Genomic DNA, 12,294 nt, shown 5'->3' on the forward strand with positions numbered 1-12,294 from the left:
TTTAAAGATTAATTTTAGGCTCTAGTAGTCTTTATTTTTGTTACTTTTGAAAGCAGACAGACGGAGACCTGCAGCAGAGGTCACCAGGCCAGGACTCAGACGTGAACTGCATTGGCCTCTGTACAGTATATGGGCCACCTGCTTTACCCCTACACCACTGCACAAAAACAGTACTGCTGCTGACCACCTCCAACCCTTTTTCTCCACACTACCTCTCATTTGCAAAGGCTACTTCCAAGACAACATTCAGTAAGAGCCTGATCTTTAGAGGGTTTGTGTGTCTTAAAGAACGTGTTTTTACACACAGAACAGATCAATAAAGGAGGTACAAAATGATTTGCATTTGAAATTCGGTAGGCAGCGTGTGCAGCACATTTATTTCATGTATTTGCCTTCATAAAAAGGCAGATCTGAAGGTTCCTTAAAATAAAACCACAACAAATTATTTTCTGTTTAAAAGCTGTGTAGTTGTGCGAGGCATGTGCTGACCCTTTAAACCATGAATCGCTGACACAACGCTGTGCTTTTTATTTCAAAGAACAGAGCAGCTTGTGGTGACAGTGCTTCTTTAAGCTGAGGTTAAAAAACACACCGAAAGCAGAAGTGAAAGGAATAAAAGAGATAAAACCAAAAGTTAAAAATTACTACAGATGCCAGAGACACACCCATTAATAACTTTGAAAAGACTTCCTTAAAACTCATCCTACCAACTCCAACAGGAAGGTCATGTGAATTTACATCAGTTAAGAAGTAGCTTAGGGAATAAAGGTTTCAATTTGAGGCCATTTTAAACTACAGTTCCTTGGACATACACATGACAGAATCATAAACTTTGAATAGTCTCGTTAAAATACCAGAGAAAACTGGACTCTTCGACCTGCTGGTCTGGATACCTTAAATAAATTCTTTAGCTCCACAACTTAATACGTAACTTAAGGAGAATTTATAGAAGCCAATTAACCTAACAGTCATGTTTTTGGACTGTGGGAGGAAGCTGGAGTACCTGGAGAGAACCTATGCATGCACAGGGAGTGCAGAAAGACCCTGGACCAGGAATCAAACCCAGAACCTTCTTGCTGCAAGGCCACAGTGCTACCCACCACACCACCGGACTGCACTTGTATAAATCATTCAGACAATATTAAATTATTGCCTGAATTATTAATTATTTTCTCTCATTTGTCAGCTTCCAGCTGCACAGTTACAAATTGTTTGATTTCCTTGAATCCACAACATAAAAAAGTTAAACCAAAAAGCTCCACAGACACAAAAAAAAATAATAATAAAATAGAACTTATGTGAATGAATTGGAGATACTTTGATAAATATGTTTGAAAAAAAATTAAATTGGTAAAATAACCACATGGAGATTAGCAAACAGCCATAAGTGACAACATCAAGATACTTTGATGTTGTTATTTTACTGCACAATACCTATAAAGGTATAAAAAGCAATCAAATGAAGATCTATTAAAGGCATCAGTCTGGAATAATATAGAACAAGATGAACTTTAAAAGACTGCAGGGAAAGCTCTTTAAAAAATATGGAGAAATAGGAGAAATGTCACTGATTTTCGACAGTCCAAGTTGGGTAAAAGGCAATCGGACTTGTCTCTTCTTTCTAAAAAAACATTTTGAACTTGATCCACATGGCTAGGAATAAAAGGCTTTTCATTAGCAGAGGTTGTCAGGGCTTCGGTTTGGGTGCCGGATCAAAGCGCAGAAAGTATCTGGGCAATGGCAGAGTGATTGAAAGATGAAATGAATAGAAAATCCCAGCAGAGCATATGGAGGCCAGGTAACGGAGGCAGTAAAGATGGTAAAAGCAAAAGAATGGTAGGATCTGAAAGGAAACTAAAGGGAAAGATGAGCGTACATGCTGATGGACATGTGGAGAATGACACTGAATGCAGATGAGCAATTCAGGAAACTACATGAAACAGCTGGAGCAGAAAGAGAACAGAGAGACTGAAAGAAATACTGACTAATATGAATGGAGCTGAACTGAGAAACTGAGATGTAACAGAAATAAAATGCAAATACAAAGGATGACTTACACATACTATACATAAAGATATTTCTCTTTGTTGGGGATGTTTCAACATTCCTGTTTCTAAAATGCTGAATAAAAAAAGCCAACATGAAGTTTCTGGTTTCTTTTTACTCTGCATAGTTACAATGAGAAAGATAGCAGTTACTATGATGCTGCAGGTTCTTGATGTTTTTGTAGCAGCTGTTCAGAGCTAATCTGCAGTGATAATTCATTCAGATTTTATGTTATAAAAGCCTCTGCTAATCAAATTGACATTTATTGGAAAATCATTTATTGGACAGTTATGGGGCGTATTTGTTTCCTATTTATTTAAGGTAGTGGAGATGGACCGTTTTTACTCAAGTTCCCTTTTCTACTGTCTTTCCTAATGTCTTTTTTTTTCTTAAATGACTCTAAAGACTTAATTCAAACTAGTGTGCTTCAGTTTAGGTCCGTTTATTTAATTCCATTTTTACTTTTTCTGCTCATTGTACTTTATTTTCAATTCAATTAAGTTTAACTGAATTAGGTTAAAGTCATTTTAGTTCAAATTAAGTTTACATGGAAGCTACAATTTCTGTCCATCATAGCGATTAATTTAAAAGAATACTGTATCATATCTACAGAATGTCTAGATTGGTGTAGAATAGATGCATTAATTTTACTGAAGAAAAAAAATTCCAAACAGTATAGAATATTTTTAAGGGTCCAAAATAAATTAATCTATACATGAATCAAGCAGACCAAACAAGAAGCAGAAGGAGGGTGAACATCTGCAAGGTTTTAAAGCACTGGTTTCAACTTAAGGAAGTCAGAAGCCATGTGGGGGAGTCTTCCTTTTGGACTGGTAAGTTTAATGATTAGGTCAGCATTTGCATTAACAGACGTGGGAACCGTCCAGCAAACATTACAGTTATAGGTTGGAACATGAAGGCACCACTTACAGGCCTGGAGAAGCTCAAATTCTAACAAGTTCCTTTAAAGTTTGATTCAGTTTAATACACTGTAGCTCAATTTACTTAAGTTTAATCATGTGTTTTTTAAAACAGTTCAATTTAATCCAATTAATTTTTCATTCAAATGAGTTCAATGTTTTATTTTAGCTCAGTTAAATAAACTTTAGTGCAGGGTTCAATACAATACAACAATTTATCAAAGTCTATTAATATTTAGCCACAAAATGTGTTTTTTTAACAGTTAATTGGATGCTTTTTAACAGCCAACAATTTTATTTTTCCTTTAAACATTATCAAGTATAAGATGCATTAGTCCTGTATGGTCATGTAACCGTTCAAATCAAGAGGAACAGGTAATTATAATAGCTAAAAAGATTTTTATAGAATGTGTAAAATATATTGGGCTTCATATGTACGTGAAGGTGGTATTGGGTCAAAGGACACCTTTCTGTGCCTCAGCACAGAGGGCTCTCTATGTCTGTTTGTTTGTGAACTCTGAGTGTTATTCATCTTGGAGGTTGGAAAAATAAACTGCCTGTCCCCTTAATGGAAATTGTTGGCTTTAAGGCCAGAATAAACTGTTGGGGATGATTAATTTTACCCCCGCAGGAGGAAAATGGGTAGGTAAAGAAAGCAAAAGAGAAAGGAATGTGTGTGTGTCCGGGGCGGAGGGGTCCTGTGGGTAGGTGGTGCAGGCAGTGAGAAGGAGGCGGGCCAGCAAGGAGGACAAGCCGGAGGGTATGACTTCTCCTAAAGCAGAGCGTTTACAAGAAACGGCTTCAAGCCTGATGCCTGATTGCACAAGACAGACACACACCCAGAGACACTGAGCAGTCACACAGTCTGAGGGTGTGTAGATCTATGTGACAGGGAAGAACGTTGAAAGTCAGAAGTTGAAGAAGGAAAGAAGCCAAAAGATAAAAAGACACCAGCTGTTTTTTTTTATTTTTAAGGAAGGGATTTTTTCAGACCTCATGCAGCTCATCAGCTCTCTTCGTTTGTTTATACCGGCTCTTTCTTGCCGCGTCTCTGTTCTTTTCTCGTCTTTTTGTCACCCTAGGCCGAGGCTTATTCCCCTCTCCTTCTCTCTCCTGCAAAGAACAAAAAAAAAGAAGTCTAACAATAATCTCTCCAGCCTTTACTGACACTCTGCAAACAAACCAGGTTTACTCTTGGTTCATTTGGACAATCTGTGCCTTTTTTTTTTCAATTGCAGTCATAAAATGATAGGATATCAAGATTTCAATCCTTATCTATAACAGGTCAAGATGTAAATCCTCAAGATAAAGGAAATCAATAAATACCTAAATATCCTCTGGATGTGGATCCAATAAATTATGTGAAGCTGATAACCCAGGTAGAAACAAAGTGGTGAAAATTCAGATTTCTTTTTAAAATAAAAAATAAAAAACACCCTTATTGCGAATTACTGGTAAGACCAGAGAGTATCTGAATGTTAGCAAATCCTGTATTGTCCAGAAGTTATATGCATCAATATAAAGTATTGTCTAAAAGTAATTGAAGATCAAGGCCAGTTGTTTTATTTGTTTTAATAGAAAATAAAATATTTGTTTTAATCCAAATACCAAAGTAAGGTTATCAAAGTCTGCAATATTTCTCCTCACATAAAGATCTCATTTTCATTTACTCAGACAGGCTGTTTGGAAACTTCATGTCCAGATTAAACTCTGAGGATAAAAATCCAGGGTTCAATTTTTAATTTTACTTTTAGTTTTTCTATCGAAGTAACCATGGGTGGTTCTAGAAAGGGGTCTAAAGGGGCCAGTGCCCCTGTGTGACATTATTTCTAAGGCAGGCTTAGGCAGAAATCATAACTGCTTGGTTCCTGGCACCAACGTATTTATCTTTATTTTATTTTTTTATTTTAAGTTATTTAAAAGCAAGAGTGTTGCGCTTTTAGCTTTAGCAGTATTGAGACAGGGGGACAGTTTTTATCTGCTAGATCAGTGGGCTGAAACCTCCAGCTCTGGAGCTGGAGGTTTCAGCCCCTATTATCACCAGGGGCTCACCCTGGTGATAATAGGGGCACAAATTTGGTCTAGAATCAACACTGCTGCTAACAAAGAGTGAAAAAATGAGCATGTATGTCAAGTTTAATTGGCTTTCAGAAAATCAATTAAAATGAAGATAGCTGAAATTAGACAAAACCTCCTGTAAATACAGCCATATTCTACAAATAATCCAAATACTATGCCTTGTCTTGTGTAAAGATTGAAAAAAAAACTTTAAGTATAGCGGCTGGAAAGTTGTCTCTCATTCTTTAGGTTTTTTTTAATGAAGATGAGAATTACAAAGGGCTGTGAATATTCCCATCTAAAACTGAAAGTGAGAGTTTAGAGGCAAATGATGGTTTATTCATTTTAACCACAAGACACAAGCGACATTTACATAGTCTCTTCGCACTCATTTTGCCATTTCAATTTACAAACATTAATTAGAATCTAGTTCAAGATGGGAAAACATTTTAAATAATTATCCAGGGCCTATTATGAAACTGATAAACCCACAGAGAGCTGTGATGAGTGTTTTATCTGTCTGTCTTCCTATATATATACCATTTACATATGTAACTGTATTAGAAAAAGGGCTAACAAATTGGGCCCCATTGAGCTTTGTGCAGTTTGTAAATATTGGCCTCATGTTAATTGCCTATATAGCGATTTGACGCAAGAAGACTTAATAAGAGAAAAAGTCCAAGACCCATAGGTGTTTGATGCGTTGCAAAATGTATTCAAATATCCTAATAATTATATAAAACCTAGTCCAGGTCTGACTATCAATGAATCTGGCTAAAATATAGGACGCATCAATATGAATATGAACCATATGAACTCTATCCATCTATGCAACAAAACTCGAACATTTATAGATAAATATATTAAAAATACTGTAAACTGTTGGGTTGTGACGAATCTGTAGATATTATGGAAATCTAATACACCTTCATTAATAAATCATTAATGAAGGTCACAAAAGTGCACAGGTGTACAAGTGAATATCAAACAAAAATAAAATAATGATTAAAAATAATTAAATATGAAAACAACAAGCCATAAAATACACAGATTTTATATATGAGCATTAAATCTGCAATAAAAGGTATGGAAGAAATAAGTCTTAGTGTGTGGTGGTGCTCTCTGTGGTAACATCATTCAATTAGATTAGAGTTAAATAGAAAATTGATTGGTTTATTTATTTATTTTTTATGAGAAAAATGTTGAATAGTTTTATATTCTATTGAGGACTTACCAGAGCAGAGGTGCTGCTGCTGCATTCATCGGCTGACAGGGAGCCACAGGGGCTGCTGAGATCACACCCGGTGTCCATGAACAGTAAAGGCATGTTTCAGTAAGGATCAGCACACATCCAGCCTTGCAGGATGCTCCAGCCTGGCTCACCTGGGCTCTGACGTGTGCTTGGTGACCTGCTGATGCTGTGTAGACTGAGCTGCTCAGCCGGCGGCTCCGTGCAGTTTTGAGCGCAGGCGGTGTGGCTCCAGGCAGATGATGAGGAGGACAACGATGATGATGCAACATGATGCTGAAGCTCCTTTCAGTTTCGCCTTATTTTAAACGGCCCGATTAATGCTAAGGCTTCTTTTGCTGCTTTCACTTGCTGTGTGGTAGTTTCACTTAGCCGGAACGCAAACAAAGGTTTTCCTCATGCTCATCAGCAAATATCCCACACAGACTCCAACTAGTGACGATTATCACATAGTAAAACACTCTTAAGATAAATCTACATCCAGCTATAAATATTTATGGAACCCGGAATGTCGGGCTTCTTTTTTTCCCCACAGTCTTTGAAGGCAACACATGACGGACGCGTTTTCCCAACGGAAGGTATGACCATATTAGGAAAGAGGGGGCGCTCTTCCTCTACTTGCAGGGAATTTCTGGAATTATTTTACCAGGAAACGAACAATGCCCGGCCTCCCAGGTTCTCTGTGGAAATGCCACGAGTGGAAGGTGGAAAACTGCTTCCCATAAATCCTTTAATGACTCCAACTATGCTGACTTGAGAGTTTTTCTTACAAAGCTGCTCTGTTTTTGCTGTTCTGGAGAGTTTAAATTAGTCCCAGACGAGTGTTCTTTTCTGCTTATCTTTAATTGCGCTGGGATGGAATTAATTAAGATATTAAAAGAACCCAGCCTTGGGACCAGGGGTTTATGCTGATAGACAAATAGCCTACAGAAAATATTCAAAAACAAACGAACCAAAACCAGAAACCTATGCAGAGCTGGATTAAATGTAACATAAATTATGTATATTTCACATTAAACCAAGCTACTTTATTTTCTGAACAAAAAGAAAATTTAATTAAAGCAACATTGTGTAACTTTTTTCTGTGGGCTCTAGACCTGCAGAGGCGTAGCCAGAACATTTTTATAAGGGGGGCCAGGCAATAACCAATGTACACTGAGGGGTGGCCGAAAGCGGATCGGCACCAGAACCTCTGGGTCAATCTACACTGTTCCAACAGGAAAATTAAAGAGCAAAACATCCATATTTTCTAAATAAAGAGAAACTATACTTTCCTACAGCCTTTGCTAACAAATAGACGCACAAATATTTAAACATTCGTAAATTCAAGATAAATGGTATAGTGGATAAAACTTTCAGTTTTGTCATTACTTACCTACTTGTATCAATAAACATTCTGCATAAAATTGATATTAACAAGTACTTATATCTACATAAATTGAATATTTGATAAGTTTTTTTTTTAAATTGTTATTTATCTTTGATTTCACTGAAGACTCATAGATGACTTGCAGAGACACGTCATTTTCTGTTTACCCCATATAACATAAATTCTAGTTCTGAAAATAGCATGTATTCTGTACTAATCATATTTGATGTTAGTATATTCATGTGTATTATTAACTGCAAAAAAATAAAATGTTTTGAATATTCCACTTGAGAGTATTACTGCTGCCACCATCTGTATTAAAGGGGGGAAAAATAGTAGGAGTTGCCAATGATTGGCTAAGAGTGGCATTTGCCCCCCATCTAGCTCCGCCCCTGGACCTGGACCTTCCAGTTTTAGTGCCCCTGAAGCAACTGGCACTGCAGCACAGTCATAAAGTTGAAGTATTACGCAATCTGATAGCAGACCACTTTGGACCAGCAGATGGAGAAAGTAACCTGAATTTTGAAGTTTTCATAAGATCAAAATAAGGGAAATAACAGTTTTGATTGCTGGATGTATGCCCACTGAGTCAGTAAATGTAAATTGTATTAAACAAAGTGGGACCAAAAAAATCACTCTTGTTGACGAGTGAGGGACGGATGGAACGTGAGATTGATAGACGGATCAGTGCAGCGTTGGCTATAATGTGGTCATTATATAGGACTGTCGTGGGAAAGAGGGAGCTGAATCTGAATCTCTCAATTTACTGATTGGTCTACGTTCCCACCTTCACCTATGGTCATGAGATCTGGGTAATGACAGAAGGGACAAGATCACAAATACATGCGGCCAAAAATGAGCTTCCTTCGCAGGGTGGCTGGGTGCACCCTTCCAGAGTGGGTGAGGAGCTCAGGTACCTGGGAGGAGCTCGGAGTAACATTGTTGCTCCTCCACATTGCGAGGAGCCAGCTGAGGAAGCTCGGGCATCTATTCTGCATGCTTCCTGGTCACCTCCCCTATGAGGTGTTCCAGGCATGTCCTATTGGGAGGAGGCCTCGTGCAAGGCCCAAGACACGCTGGAGGGAATATGTCTTTGAGCTGGCCTGGTGTCGCCCCAGAGCAGCTGCAACTTAGACTGCTGCCTCCGCGACCCGGCATCAGATAAAGCAGAAGAACATGGATGGGACCAAAAAGTATAAATCATAAAGCAATGCTGTGTAAATTTTAGACACAGGAAACACTAGACCATTTACAAAATTAATCGGTCTCCCCCAGTATTTTGGGAGACCCAGTACTTTGAACCAACATATTGAGAAGTCATGGAGTTGAGAAGGCCATATTCAGCCCTTTAGATTAAATTCTACATCAGATAACCCTCCATTTCTGATAGATTATGTATCCTATATGTTTTGCTGCCTAAAAACAACTTTTAGCTTAGTTTACTTGGTGTTTAAGTGAACATCAGACTGCTGTAAAGCAGCACTTTAAATCATACGACTCATTCAGAATTGGATCCAACCCTCTCGAGTTACATAGGCAAGTTTTGGAGTAGGGCAGCCACAAAGAGCAAAGATACATGACTTGAGAAACTAACATATCTGTTTTAGCATGTCAAGTTAAGTTAATATCGGGGTCACAAGTTACGCAGTATTGCTTTAACCTTAAACTAATACATTACCTGTACTCATTTTGATTGATCAGTAATCAACTTTGTTTGAAAGGATTTTTTTTTTTACTCGTAATGTTTGACATTTGTGTCCAAAACTTTACAGAGTCGCACAGATTTCAAGGACATGTTATGCCCAGAGCCTTAATCAGGTGACCCCACAGATTATCTCAGAGATCTAATTTTTGAGGGAGTATTAATACGTCCACCCTCTCTACATTTCCAAACCACCTCTACTTTCCCTCTGATACTTTGAGTCCCAATGGCTCAACCTGCTGTTCCAGTTTGTTCACTTTAAGTGTATTATGTTCCTTTTAACCATCCAGCCTGTTCTCCTTTTATCACCACAATGTTGCGAGATAGGTTGCTGTTCACCTATATGTTGCAACACCCTGATACCTTGTTCGTTACAGATATTCACAAGAAAAGCAACCATGCACACATACCTTAGCACAATTTGAACTGTAGGAAGACTTCAGAGTATCTGGAGAGATAAACACTCCATATAAGATGAGTCCAGATGCAGATTCAAACCAAGGACTTTTATAATTAACATAAGAACCACCATTCAGCTTGTTACTTGTCTGAAAACCATCATTCAATTCATTTCAGAGCTCTATAGAAGACATAAAGTAATTTTCCTTTTACCCTTGAAGGCCTTATTGAGTCACAAAATCATCAATCAAAGATCCTATCATTCACTGGCTGTTATTCGGATCCCTAGATCCAAGATTTAAAAGACTAAAAGTTTTCCACTGTTTCTCAGTAATAAAAAATTTTCAGTTCATGTATGTAGAAAACAGAACCCTCACTGCATGTGGTATTTGTTTGATTTTGGGTATAATTTAGCTCCCTATTATGGTGCAGCCTCATGTTGATAAGGAATAAAACTAATGAAAAACTACATCTCTGCGCTTTTTTAAAAAACGAATTTGTACTAGATTGTCTGCACTTTAGGTTTTGTTTCACCACAATCTAATAGTTTCACATCTTCTTTGTATATGGGTTAAGTTTTTATTTTATCAAAATTCCTAGTAAAAGGAAGTTTAAGAGGAGGCTCTTACTTGGTATAGGAAAGGCAAGGTAAGCTGATTTGTGTTAGCACAAGTCAGTACAAAAATGAATCAAAGTGTTTTGCATAAAATAAAATAAAACCTAAAATAGAAGCAAGATAAAAGCATATAAAGATAAAAACATGATAAAAGAAAGGTCGTAAATTAAAACAGCTGCACCAAAAATTTAAACTAATGACACCTAAGTTTACAGTATTACTTTAATAGTTAAATGCAGTTCCAAACAAATAGGTTTTTAACTTTAATTTACGGTTTTCCAGATTAGTGGAGCATAGGAACTAAATGCTGCTTCTCCATGTTTGGTTCTAGTTCTGGGTGTATACAGTTGGCTGGAACTAGAAGACCTGAGTGGTCTGGGAGGTTTATACACTGGCAACAAATCTGTTATATATTGAGGTGCTGATCCATTCAGTGATTTATAGACTAACAGAAGGATTTTAATGTCTGATCTAAAGGGAGCCAGAGGAAGGACTTCAGAACCGGGCTGATAGGCTCTACTTTTTTAGTTTTGGTAAGGATTATGGGCAACAATGTTTTGGATCAGCTGCAGCTGCCTGAAGGACTTTTCAGGCAAACCTATAAAGACACTTTTTCAATTATAAATTCTACTAAAAATAAAAGCATGACTAAATTTTTCTAGATCCTGATTAGAAATGAATCCTTTAATCCTGGAAATGTTTTTCATGTTATAAAATGCTGATATATGCCCCTGAAGGTTCAGGTCTGCGTTCATCATCACAGCAAGATTTCCTTGGTTTCTAGCTGTAGTATCTAAAGCTGTGTGCTAACACTAGGTCTCTCCTCCTTTAGATGGAGATTAGTACCTCAGTTTTGTTTTTTTTAGTCTGAGAAAATTATGGTGCATCAACATATTGATCTTTACTATGCATCTTTCCAACAGTCTGATAGGTTCAAAGTCACCTGGTGACATTGTGATGGAGCACTGTGTGTCGTCTGCATAGTTATTGTGACAGATGTTGTTAGCTATAATCTGAGCTAACATGAGCATGTAGATGTTGAATATAAGGAGCCCCACAATAGGACCTTGAGGAAACCAGCATATGATTTTTCTGGTCTCTGATTTAAAGTTCCCTACCAACACATTAAATCCCTCTCCTTCACGTAGGATTTAAACCCTGACATCATGGATGTGTTTATGATTTGAATCAAATCAGACTAGCACCTTCTTTATAAAACTTGTGCAAAAAATTGTAAATTATTTTATACAACACTTAACTGCTGTATAAACTGAGCCTTTGTAAAGCAAGAGCTACATATTTATCCTTATTAATAGAAGGATAATTAGAATAATCCTAGATTTCTTACATACAGTTGCCAAACTCACACAGAGCCAAAGCTCTGTGTGAGTTTGAACCACTCATCCCCCCTGCACTTTGTAGTAATGATTTTATGGGATTATTTACAAATAAGATTCATTCTATCAATAATAAAATCATCAGCACCCCTCTAAATATGATTGGCTAATCTCAGAAAGGTGATGCAGCATCATTTAGCAAAACGATTTTCCCCATCTAAGTCTTCAACTTGTATGTTAGATCCAGTGATATATGCCAAAGGTTTTTAAGGTTGCTGTAATTAAACCTTTACTTAAGAAACTGTCAACCCAGAATCCTCTTTTCTTAGATAAAATTATTTAGAAAATAGTTGTGATCACTTACACCATAGTGAGGTTTTTGAAGAGTCTCAGTCTGGCTTTAGAGCTCATCATAGCACTGAAACAGCTCTGGTGAAAGTCACTAATGATATTTTCATGGCCTCAGATAATGGACTTTTATCTGTACATGTCCTGTTAGATCTCAGTGCTGCATTTGATACATTTGATTGTAATATTTTTTGGAAAGGCTTGAGCAACTTGTAGGAATCAAGGGAACAGCACTAGGCTGGTTTAAATC

This window comes from Cyprinodon variegatus, unplaced genomic scaffold (assembly GCF_000732505.1).
Source record: "Cyprinodon variegatus isolate N-32 unplaced genomic scaffold, C_variegatus-1.0 Scaffold767, whole genome shotgun sequence".
NCBI lineage: Eukaryota > Metazoa > Chordata > Actinopteri > Cyprinodontiformes > Cyprinodontidae > Cyprinodon > Cyprinodon variegatus.